This window comes from Thermobia domestica, chromosome 2 (genome assembly GCF_964235325.1).
Source record: "Thermobia domestica chromosome 2, izTheDome1.hap1.1, whole genome shotgun sequence".
Lineage (NCBI taxonomy): Eukaryota > Metazoa > Arthropoda > Insecta > Zygentoma > Lepismatidae > Thermobia > Thermobia domestica.
This window is the reverse complement of record NC_137455.1, coordinates 144,623,264-144,635,869: the sequence shown is the minus strand read 5'-3', so window position 1 is coordinate 144,635,869 and position 12,606 is coordinate 144,623,264.

The following is a 12,606-nucleotide window of genomic DNA, read 5'->3' as shown; positions in this document are numbered from 1 at the left end:
GTTTTGTTCTCGTGAAAAGTATTAAGTCAATGAAGCATGAAACGTGGCAACATGGCAGGCATTGTTGGATCGGGCATCAGGAGAACTTGTTCGGTGACTCCATCCATACCTTCAGCCGCCCACGGGAAGCAGTCAGACAGGGTTTTGAGGCTGCTTTTCCTGGAAGACAAACTGTGAACAGAGCGGTACTTGCCAACCAGCCAGGTAAAAAGAATATTCTCTGGCAGAAATATTTTTCTATTCATTTACCTGTCCTTTCCTCCCAGCCCAGCCTATCTGACTTGGTTTCGGTTCACTAAGTAGGAAACAACTAATCTTTGCATTCCTTTCCATTCCGAAGAAATACAGTAAATGTGATCGAAGTTCCCACCCACTTATTTCATCCACCAGTGGCGTAACTAACGGGCCCGCAATGCAGGGTGAGGTACATAAAAAGGGAGCCCCTTTAAGTTTCAAAGATTATAATTCTGTGATGCTAAATTTCACTTTTCAAGTTTCATATTATTTCGCTTTTTTCCTCAATATTGGTTTGTAGGCTTCTAATATTTTCAAGTTTGTGCTTAAAAAACCATTCAATTTTCCGTTACACAATAATAATAATAATAATAATAATAATAATAATAATAATAATAATATGAATGTGCAATTTTTGTATAATATGAGCAAGTAGTAACACTCGAAGTTTTTTTTTTTAAGTTTTCATTCTAGTGTCTTCATGAACGTAGAAAGAAGGTTATATATATATATATATATATATATATATATATATATATATATATATATATATATATATATGTATATGTATATGTATAGTTAGTTACGCTAATCTAATTGACTCATTTCACTAAATTAAAACGGTTTATTAGAAATCAAAACTACTGGAGTTAAATGATTAGTTTCAGTTTTAATCCTCAACTACGACGGTGAAAAAGTCCCAATTAAACGGGTGGGGATTAAGAGACCCCATTTGTTTCTTCACTTTTTTTTTTAATTCAATACTAAGAAATCTTCTTGGTATTTAGTTCTGGTTTTGGCTTTTTCAACTAAGTCGTAATTTCACACAATACTTCCACAGATATTTGTAAAGTTGTATATATGCATTAAAACAAAATGTAATTTCGTTCAGGTTTGAAGATGGACTAGCCGGAGAAGGTGTTCTATAAATGGCGCCCACGGACTACAGAGCACTATTCTACAACTAAAAATAAAGCAAAAAATCTATACAATTATATACCTTTTGGGTCCTTGTCTATATACAAGAGTTGCACTATGTGGCAACGTCACAGATAAATAACCATTGAGTAGATCTACCAATCCATCAAATAGCTACATCGATTCTTTACAGATGGCAGTTGAAATCGATACATGTTGACACTAGCACCACTTATTAGCATAACAATCGATGTAACTGGTTGATGGATTCGTAGAACCAGAGGTCGAAGTGAGACGGTATGCGGTGGTATGCCATACCGCCTCTGTTTTTTTCGTGATGAAGGCATACCGCCTCTGGTTTCCAGTGATCAAGACATACGGTTACTGGAAAGCATGGTTGTTTTGTTTAAAACAAAATGTTTAAACCAAATGATTAAAACTTGTTTTAAACAATTGATTTTGTTTAAAACAAATTTTGTATACGTTTTAAACATTTTGTTTTAAACACGTGTATTTCTTAAGACTTGTTTTAAACAATGTTTATTTTTATTTTATTTTATTTTTGAAAAAAAAAAATGCCAGAGAAAGAAAATTGTCAAAAAGTGCTCCCCAATCAGAAAACTATTTTCTTCCCGTGTGAATGTTTTGATTTCTTGTGACTACAGCAGGTCAATGTGGTGATCTACAATTTATTTTGTCTCTTTTCTCCCTTATTTTTAACGTATATTGTATCGTTTAAATGTTTCTCAGTTAACTTGCGAAAAAGTATTGTAGTCGAAGGTTGGACTGCTTGTAGAATTGATATTAAAAAATACATAAAATAATTATCATACAAACAAATTTTTGTGTGTTGTATTCAGAAAACAAACAAAAGGTTATTTGCTAAATTGAGGTTCTGAAATTAAACAATCGCAGGCATTCGTTGATACAGTACATGTTGGTTATCAGTCTCCATACTACTTGAAATCGTTTAACATGAGTTTTACAGGAAGAAAAAAGAACGTCATTTGGAGCAAATTTATTAAAGTAACTAAAACTCCATCAGATAAGGAAACGACCATACGAGCTTCATTTCATTTCAAAGTATATTAGTGGTGTTCTTCTTGCAAAACGTCTAAGAAAGAAATGGATGGTTTAGTTCAAAGAATGAAGAATCATTATGGAGAATGCAATGCTGTGGAAAAACCTGGAAACCCAAACAAATGGTAAAAGTGTTATCCGAAAATTGCTTCTGATGTGGTTAAAATGCAACTGGAAACTTCAGGTAAGAATTAATTTTGTATCAACTATATCTTTTTCATTATATTATGAAAATTTTATTTCGTCCCTCTTCCCCACCTCAGTTCTAAATTTTCTTAAAAACTTTACACCTTGGCATAGCTTGCATGAAGGGACCAGACGAGAAAGCGCAAGGTATGGCAGTCACCCCCGTAACTAACCATTAAAGCGTGGTACGTTTTGTAAAAATCAGTGCCGAACGTCAGTGTCTGGAACAATTTGTTCGTCTATATGTATGTATGTACCACACAGGGCGTAATTTTAACATTAAATTTTGAGGGCAGAGGCACGAGACGCCGGAATTTGTTGTATAGATTTTGATTGGCGATCCGACGTAAAATTTCGAAATTAGTGGTTCGGATCCCACTTTAAACAAAAAGCTCGGTCTCATATAGCCTTGCTACTGATGCAAGACTATAATCAATCAAACTAAACAAACTAATTTCATGCGTTTCGAACAAACTTGGGTTGCAGAATAAATTTGGCTCCAACTCAGTTTTATAAAATACTTTTAGATATGTGGCGTTCAGACACAAGGGATATAAGTACATTTTCAGAAAGATTAACTTCTGCTCAGCAAACGTAGTATCTTTGTAGCCAAGAGTACGACATAAATGAAACAAAAACGACATGAAAGGGTGTGGACTAGTTCATAGGACAACCGCAAGACAAGGGCGTAGATGAAATGGGGGAGGAGGGCTAATTTCCCCCTCCTGGCTCATAAATTTAAGATATTAACATTATATTGTGTATACTGCGTGGGAATGATTAACAAGTCACACTCCGAATGCCATAGTCAATGATGCATAATTACGTTAAATAAATGCAGAGTGTGTCCAAAAGAATACACCGACGGAAACGTCATATATTCACAACCATGAATTCGCGATGAAAGAAAGAAATACTACATGACAAGATGCAATCAAGAGTTTTATATAATTGCCGCTAGAGAGAGACATTCGTTTAGAGATCATGCGCCCCTTTCCCTGAATTTCAGATTTTGGGGGCAGTAGTGCAGATTTAAAAACCTTTTGCTGAGCAAAGTCCAACATAAAAAAAAAAAAAAAATGAAGACCTTACACCGGATAAATACGGATTTTGATCAGTTATAATCCATTTCCATTTGTCTAGCGGTTGTCATATGAAACTATCCCACGCCCTTTCGCATGGTTTTAGTTACATTTCTTTTGGACTCTTGATTACGAAGATTTATTATTTTAAGATAATTGTATTAGCATCAGTGTTCTGGAATAGTAATCAAATTTTGCAGCAGAAATCTCACTTGCCTCCACGAAACGCGAGCTTAGCCCCTAAAGTCATAACTAGAAAACTTTCAGAAGCGGTAACTCCGAAATGGTTTGCTTTAGGGCTAAAATAACCGTACAACCGTATTTTTGGTAAAATTCTAGCCTTAAATCATGTAATATGACTCCCTTTGAACTTGAAATTTCGAATACCAATCAAAGATGTCCGCCATGATGCTTGATAACATCATCTGATGTGTGAGATCACTTCGAAGTTTCATCATTCTCCCTCAACCCGTTCTCAATACGCAAGGATGATGAGGACTTTTGTTTTGTCATGTATATTGATATATTTATGAAATCTCTACAGTAGGTAGATTTTAAAATCTATACTTAAAAAGCTTATTACAACCAAAAAAGTACTTGAGAGAGTCACTAGTAACATGGTGAAATAAAAGGGGGTCGTGATATGAAATAAGTTGGGAATTACTAATCTATACTGAAATAATCTGTATCTAACACAGTGTAGTCTTAACGAGAATAAAATAAATGAAAAGATCGGTTGTAGATTTTGAGAAGAAACTTGCGCAGAGCGCCATAATGCGTTGTTGCCAAATTTGCACGTTTAATTCCTGGATTCTAGCGTTGCAGTTCGAGAAGCGGAACTTAGCTGTGAATTCCGGTAATGATCGAAAACTAATTTCTCCAGTAAGTACCCAACCCGAATTCCTTTATTATCTGGCACCAGTAAACACTCGACACTACCTGGCAACGCCGCACTATTCAAGCAGTGTTTAGCATAGCACCGAGAACACCTAGTGATCCACCTCAAAGAAGTTCATCTAGTTTATATTTTGATGTGCCATATTGAATTGTTTCTTTCTTATGTGTGTGTCTGTGTCTTCTTGTCGTAATGCATATAATGTCGTGTTTTAAGCATGGGAGGATTTAGGAGTTGTCTGATGTAGAGTAAGTTTCAGTTGAGTGAGGGTTCCCGGTTTTTGAGCATTTTCGTGTATTTTCTATATCACACCATAAAATGATATTTGTTTTATTTTTTCAGAGAGTTGTTGCCGGAGGAACAAAGTTTCTTCATGTCCCTTGCCCCCGTAACTACAGAGAAACTCTCCAATGATTTTTAGTCATTGTAATGATGAGCGCAAGAGTCTTGGTCTTGCAGTTTTTGCAAGAGTCTTGCATGCAAGACCAAGACCAAGAATCCCGATGCAAGACCAAGACCATACCTGCAAGACCAAGACCAAGACCAAGACTCTTGCGCAAGAGGCTTGCACAAGTACCGATATTGATTTTTATATATATAGAGTGTAAAAAGGATTGTCTTCAGTAAAAATGTTTTCCCAGTAGTTTATGGAATCCGTGTAAGTCTACCTGCCCCTGTACCATATATAATTAGCTACAGTATGGAATTTAGTACAGAATGGCGGGAGGACAAAATGGCAGGGGGAGATAATGGCAGGAAATAAAGGCAGGAGGACAAAATGGCAATGGACGGAATGGCAGGAGGACAAAATTACAGTGGACGAAATGGCAGCGCACGAAATGGCAGAAAGTTAATATGGCAAAAATTATAACTCCTAGGGCTCGTATTTTTAGGTTTCACCTATTGTGTTTGTTAGTAGGTAACGGTTCTCGATTTAGTCATTTCTGCAAACTTCCGGCGGTAATTTTGGTGGAACTCTCTTACGACATCAGAATTCTCAGAATGGAAATATTATTAGCAGTTCGAACATAATGAATAAATCGAAAATTTATGTTGAAATGTTCATTTACCAAGTAAAAAACAAAATAGTTTAAAACCCAAGAATCCAAATTAAAGGGACTTTCTCCCTTTATGTCCTCTTGCCATTTCGTCCGCCTGCCATTTTGTACCCTGCCACTTCGTCCTCTGCCATTTTGTATTCCTGCCAAAGGCGCCAATTTCTCTGTAAATTTGGAGGGGCCCATTCAGATGCAGAAGGTATATATATCAGGATTTTAAGACAAACTGCACTTAAATTATGCCAAGGGGCCGCGGTGGCTCAGTGGTAGAGCGTTCACCTCTGGTGCTAGGGATCCTGGGTTCGATCCCAGCCCCCGCCATGTGAACTTTGTGGTGGACAAACACCGTGTGCGTGGGTTTTCTCGGGGTTCTCCCGTTTCCTCCCACTTTCTTCATTCCACCATTTCATTCATTATTCATCATCACCGTCTCCTTTAGCCTAACCGGCATAATCGTGGGACGTAAAACTCAAAGATTTCATTTTCAAATTATGCCAAATATTGTATATTTATAAATACAATATTGGGGCCCGGCCCTCCCAGGATCGACGCCCTTGCTTCCTGCCATTAGGTCCCCTGTCATTTTTGTTCTCCTGCCATTCTGTCCGTTCCCCACAATATGTCGTTTTCTGAATCGGTCGTTCTCGTTTTCTGTAGTTATCAGTCGTTTTTAAGCCACACAGGTGCCATTCTAATCAAAGTTAATAGCACACAAAGAAATATGTCATTGGTGCTGGATTACGATGCATTCCTGCGTTTGAAACAATGATTACTTATCGGGAAATCAGTCACTATCCTACAGATGTGTTTTATCTATAGTAAACTCAAACCTTGACCTTCGAGCTGGTAAAGTTTGTCAAAGTGAACTGTCAAATAACATTCCAGGCTTGAACCTCATCAATGCTAAAAATTTGATCGAGATTGGTCGTTTGGTTCAAGAATCATTAAGTTTTATTTATTATTTCATAAATCCCCCTCCTCTCCTCCCCTAAGTTTTGCTGTCAAAGTGAAATGATGAAAACTCCCAGGATTAAACCTCGTCTATGTTGAAAATTTGATCGAGATCGGTTGGGTGGTTCAAAAGATTAGGAGTCACAAACATAGTCACTTTTAATTTTATAATATTTTTTATTGTCATATAATGTTATATCGCTCAATCCTCGATGTGCCGTACACCTAAGGAAGCTAAACGTTGTGTTGAAGCTAACGTATAAGCATCTGCGGTTAACTAGCGGTCACATGCACTAAGTTTTTGTCAATATCATGAAAATGTTATTTCGATATTAATTTTCTGAGCACACATTAAAAATTTCCAATGTATGTTTGAGTCTCGGAGCCAATACCATACCCATGTAGTCTCGGAGCCATATCCATGTAGTCGACACCTATGGTGTACGGAATTACCGATTTTCAATACTACTTTCTCTTTAGTTTTGGAAGAAGAACACCACTAATATGCTTTGAAATGAAATGCCGTCCCACGATTATACACCAAGGCTAAGGGAGACGATGATGATGAGAAATGACTGAAATGGTGGAATGAAGAAAGTAGGAGGTAACGGAAAACCCCCGAGAAAACCCACGCATACGGTGTTTGTCCACCAAAAAAGCTCACGTGACGCAAGATGACACCTGTGTGGCTTGAAAACGAGCAATATCTACTGAAAACGTGAACAACCAATTCAGAAAACAACATACTGTAGCTATGTGCTACAGGGAAGATCGATTCACAGGATTGCATAAATTACTGGGAACACATTCACTCGAGCGGCATTTTTACTGGAGCCAAGAAATTCAAGTAAAAGATGTAATGATTTTCCACTTCTTTTTTACATTCTATTAAAAAATTCAAGTAGCACTGGTACCTGTGCAAGACTCTTGCGCAAGAGTCTTGGTCTTGGTCTTGGTTTTAGTCTTGCATCGGGATTCTTGGTCTTGGTCTTGGTCTTGCATGCAAGACTCTTGCAAAAACTGCAAGACAAAGACTCTTGCGCTTAGAAATGTAATCTTTTAGACAACATATCCTCACATATTTCAACATTTAGATGACCGATATGTCGAGTCAAAATCGATATAAAACATACCGCCTCTGCTTTTTTCCCACTTCGAACTGCGTAAAAAATGCTAATGTTTCTAAATTAATATGCAACGTTGCCACATAGTGAAACTTTTGATTCCCTATAGCAGCTGAAGTTAGCCCTGGAGGGTGGGCCTATATCATTACATAATATTTTCCTTAATTTTGACCTGAAGAATAACGCTGTATTACCCGTGGGCGCCATTTTTAGAACACCTTTTATATATATCGACTTTACTATTCACAACGTTCAGTAAAAAAATAGCAACATTTACAATGTGGTGGCTTATATTAGACCATAAGTAAGTCATATTGCACAATGTGAGAGTACTTGTTTTTATTTCTATTAATGCAATGGTAGTACACCCCAGACTATGAGGATAGACAAGGAACCAGCATTATTTATTTGCTATCTTTAATTTTAGAGAGGAAGAAATGATGACTGGGGCCAATGATACCCTAAGAAAGTAGTTAAGGGTTAATACTACTATTGTATAAAAGGGTCGAATAGAAGTGACTTACTCAATTAGGGCCTCGGCCATACTACTATAGCCAGAAAACCAATTTTGTAACGAAAAGCATGGAATAAGAAAGGATTTTTTGGAAATAGGGATAAGGGGGGGACTAAAGATCCCGATTAATTGAGACACATTATTTTATATTATTATTATTATTATTATTACAATAGAATCCCTCTCTTCCGCCACTCCGGTTGATCCGACCGTGCTCGAGCCGAAATTGTCATGACTCGTCGGTGACTCAGGAGGAACCTTGTCGTTTACTGCCGTCGCGGTATTATTTACTTGTTATCACATATCCGCTTTAGTGCTCCGTCATCTCTTGTATTGTTTTATTTGTTGTGCGTGTTTACAGTGCAGAAAATGCAATTTTTAGTGCTTAATGTTCGTTTGTTTTTACTGCAGAGAACAATACAATCATTTTGAGTTGAGAGATTGTTTATTTTAATCAATATTTTTCTGTATTTTCTGATAATCCGACCTTTTTTGCGTTCTGACCAGAACCCGTCCCAAGTACGGATTAGAGGGGTTCTATTATTATTATTATTATTATTATTATTATTATTATTATTATTATTATTATTATTATTATTATTATTATTATTATTTAGGAATGACACATTTTGTACGTGAATGTTTTATTACAACGTGTATAACCAAGTTAAGCTTGTCAAATATGAGGGATAACGAGCACACAATCCGGGTAAGGGGGAAGGAAGGAAGCGGCCTGGGACCTGCACATTATACCATCCCGACATTTGCCTGGTGTGGATCGGAAAAGCGCAGGAAAAACTTCAATTAGGATAGTTGGCATGAAAGAGCTGTTACACTATTCGACCGAGTGTCCCGATCGAAAATCGAATCTGGAACCGCTCCATAAACGGCGAGAGCATTGGCGACCACGTTACGCGGGGCAAGTGTTCCAATGTTCGGAACTATATTTGTAGAAGTGACTTAGACTTTCCAAAAGCTAAGTAGCTGAATAAATTTTTTTCCTTATACAGAGAATCATTTTTTTTTTTTTTTTTAACTTTTGCATAATGTATACGGTAATTAGCCAGTATATTCTTGAAAGTTGAACGAAGTGTTTCGTTTCTATTTGCACCCCTAGATTTCATCATCCAGTTTCATCCAGATATTTTGCAAGTAAAAGACACGGACGCTCCTCTTATTACCGGGCAATGTGCTCGTTGAACGGTCTCGTATGTTGAATGACCACATAGTCAGTATATCTGATTTATTAAATACAATAAGGACTTCAAACAAATATGATTGGAGAAATTTATTTGTTAGGATCACGTACTAAGACTTATAAGATTGTACGTTCCTTACTCCACATGATAACTCTTAGACAAAATAGAATTTCTTGTGATAGACAGATAGAGCGATTATCTCGAATGAGTTTGTTAATGAAGTAAATCCGTTAACAAGTTGACGGGTAATGGTGAGACTTCAACGGTGATTATCCATATCCTGTTGAAATCTATAGCATTCCCTTGATTCTATGCAACCTGCACAGTGGGAAAGAAATGTTGGTTGCTTATAACAAAAGGATGTGAAATCACGTAAAATCTCTTACTGTCTTTAGTAGAGTATTTTTGTATTTATTTAGTTTATCGCCTTAGGAACTCAGAGTTTGTATTTTTGTCAGGAGATAACAGAATGAAAAAAAAGGGCACTTTACAGATACTATACATTCAAACAAAAATTCAATATAACAATACTAAATAAAGTATTGACACAATTTTTAAGCATCAATTCTGGTTGTAATATAAGTATGTTCTTTGCATACAGAGTAAATTTTAATCTTGGTCTTCTACAGAAAGATATGATTGAAGGTATTCCTCTATGCTATAGAATAGGCGATTATGTAACAACTTAAGATGCTTTTTAAACTGGTAATTTGGCATTCGTTTGACAGAATTTGGTAGTTTATAATATACTTTTGTTCCTGTGGTGTTTTTCAAATTTGGTATATGAATATGGTTGTTGGTTCTACCAAGTAATGTTGTATTGGTGTACGTTAAGCAATGAAAGTGTAACAAAAAAAATTAAGTCCAAGTTACTAGCAAAGTCTTGCGCCTCGTGCTTATGCATTCAGAAACACACGTGTCGATCGACATTCTCCTCCTGATATTCAATCCACTCGCCTCCTCATCCTCTCCTTGTCTAAAGCAGTCTTTGTGACCTTAATATACTCTTCCCATTCAGATGGAAACAACAGGAACCACATGTTTACAAGCTTTATAGCTCTAAAACCGTCTCTTTCATTCGTTTGTTCTGATAAGCCTTTTTAGAGCCTGAATAAAAAATGTCACAATTTTCCCATAGCCTCATAAATGCCTTTATTTGCATTCTTTCCTTTCTTCAAAGAATGCATATCACAGATGCTCCTTGTGAAATCTATGGAAATTGTCAATCATTGCAGTACCATAAGCTATGTGCTTCCCAAAGTCTGTAATGCGGGCGTAGAGCTCTAGAAACTACTAACAGAAATGAGTTGTATTAAATGATTAATTTAATTTTGTTTCCCGGTAATTGCAAGCAAATATTCCAGGGGCGTCATTTGGGCACCACAAGAGAGTGTAATTCCCCCTCCCTTTACTATGATAAACACATATTGTTTGATCATCAAATATATAGTAAACACTGATATAAAATGTGAAACTCTTATGTTGGCGGAGAATTCCCACCACCACTAAACAAAATCTAAAATGATGATGCTTTTAGCAACAAACCTATAGAGTTACGATAGCACATTGCTAGAGCGCTTACATTCAGGCTCGCAACCAGCCTCAGAGATTGGGGGGAGGGGGGGACAAGTCATTAAAAATTCTCCTACGTTTTTTTTTTTTTTTTTGTATTAATAATAGCATTTTGAATTTGAGGTCTGGAAGGGCCACGAAAAGTTTAGGGGGCCAGGCTCCCCTAGACCCCTCTGGTTGCGGACCTGCTTACATTTGGTTTCAAGAATCGAAGGTTTGATCCCAAGCCATGTGCGTTCATAATGGACGACGTTGAGAGATTGAAATGGAAAACAGCAAACTTTTGTAAGCTATGAAATATTCAATCTCAATACCTGGTATATATGGAAGCTAAATTCAGCCTTCGATTTCTCAGTTTCTATAGAAAAGATGGTGTCTCACTGTTGCTCAGATCTTCATATTTTGTGGATATTGGTAGGTGGATTGGATTTGAGCCTAACGTCACTTTCTTCAGCGAGGCTATATGAGATGTGGACCCAAATTACATGAGCTTTTGCCGGGAATCGAACCCACTAGTTGTACGTTCATATTACTGGTATTATTTTATTTTTGTTGCTCTTTATTTAAAACTTATGCATATTTTCTCCCCTTTTAAACTCAATCATAGAATTATTCCGTATGTTTGCATAATATATCCTCAGTATATGCAGCTCTAGTAAGTCAGAAGACTAATAAAGTCCAGTAAAGTTTGAACAATATATGTGATAATGAAAATAAAAACTTCCATTCCTTTTTTGTGGAATTGGCCTCGAGTAATCCTGTTCTTTCTAAACGAGTTAAATTTTGTATCACAGTCATAAATTTGGATATTGTTGTAGCTATTTAAGGTGACAGGTCGCCCCGTTTTTGAACAGGATTGTCTTTTTTTTTTTTTTTTTTTTTTAGAAAATCATCCAATGCTCTGAAAACAATGCAAAATAGACATAAAATGTCCTGTTTTATTAAAAAGCATTCCGTTTTTATACTGTAGTTACGTAGTACATTAATAATTTCTTGTACGGATTTGTATAGTGGTTTGAAGGAAAGAATAACACTTCTACAAGAAATTCAGTCATCAAAGAAATATGAATTCAAGAGACAATCGATGAATCGAATTCTGGCTCCAGCTAAATACTGTACTAAAATATAGTGTAAAAATTAAAATTGGAATAAGATTAAATAAATAAAAATTAATAAATTTGAAAAAAAAATAGACTTCTTCATCACTGACATAAATAATGACATTACAACTAACATACAAGGTTATCATGAAATAAGTATCGCTGTTCAGAGAATTCTGGAAACGTAACCATTTGATAGGAATGCAACCAAACTTGGTAAGAGTATATTTGGGAACATGCAGAAGCGATTGGTGTAGAAAACAAAATTAGTTCCAATTTTCGCCACCAGAGGTAATTGTGGCGCTGTACAACACCAAGTAAGTGCAGTGTGGAAGAAAAACGACACTAGTGATGCTAACTGATAAGAAAGGCTGCAATTACCTCTCCTGTGGGTTAGGATGGATCGAAAAAATCAAAAGTTGTCCAATTAAATAGCACTAAATGTGAAAAGTTGGGTATTGGCTAGTATAACATTCGTAATTTTTTTTTCATAATTTTTGTACTTCATCTTCAATCCCCCAAGGGCCTAAAAATTTTGCATTTTTTTATGAAAATTTGATTTTTTTGAAAATATTGATTTTTTTTTAAAGCTGCCCAATGAAATCGAACTAGGTGTCAAAAATTGGATAATGACTAGATTGACTACACCATTCGTGATTTTAAAAATAATTTGCATCTTCATTCCCCGCAAGG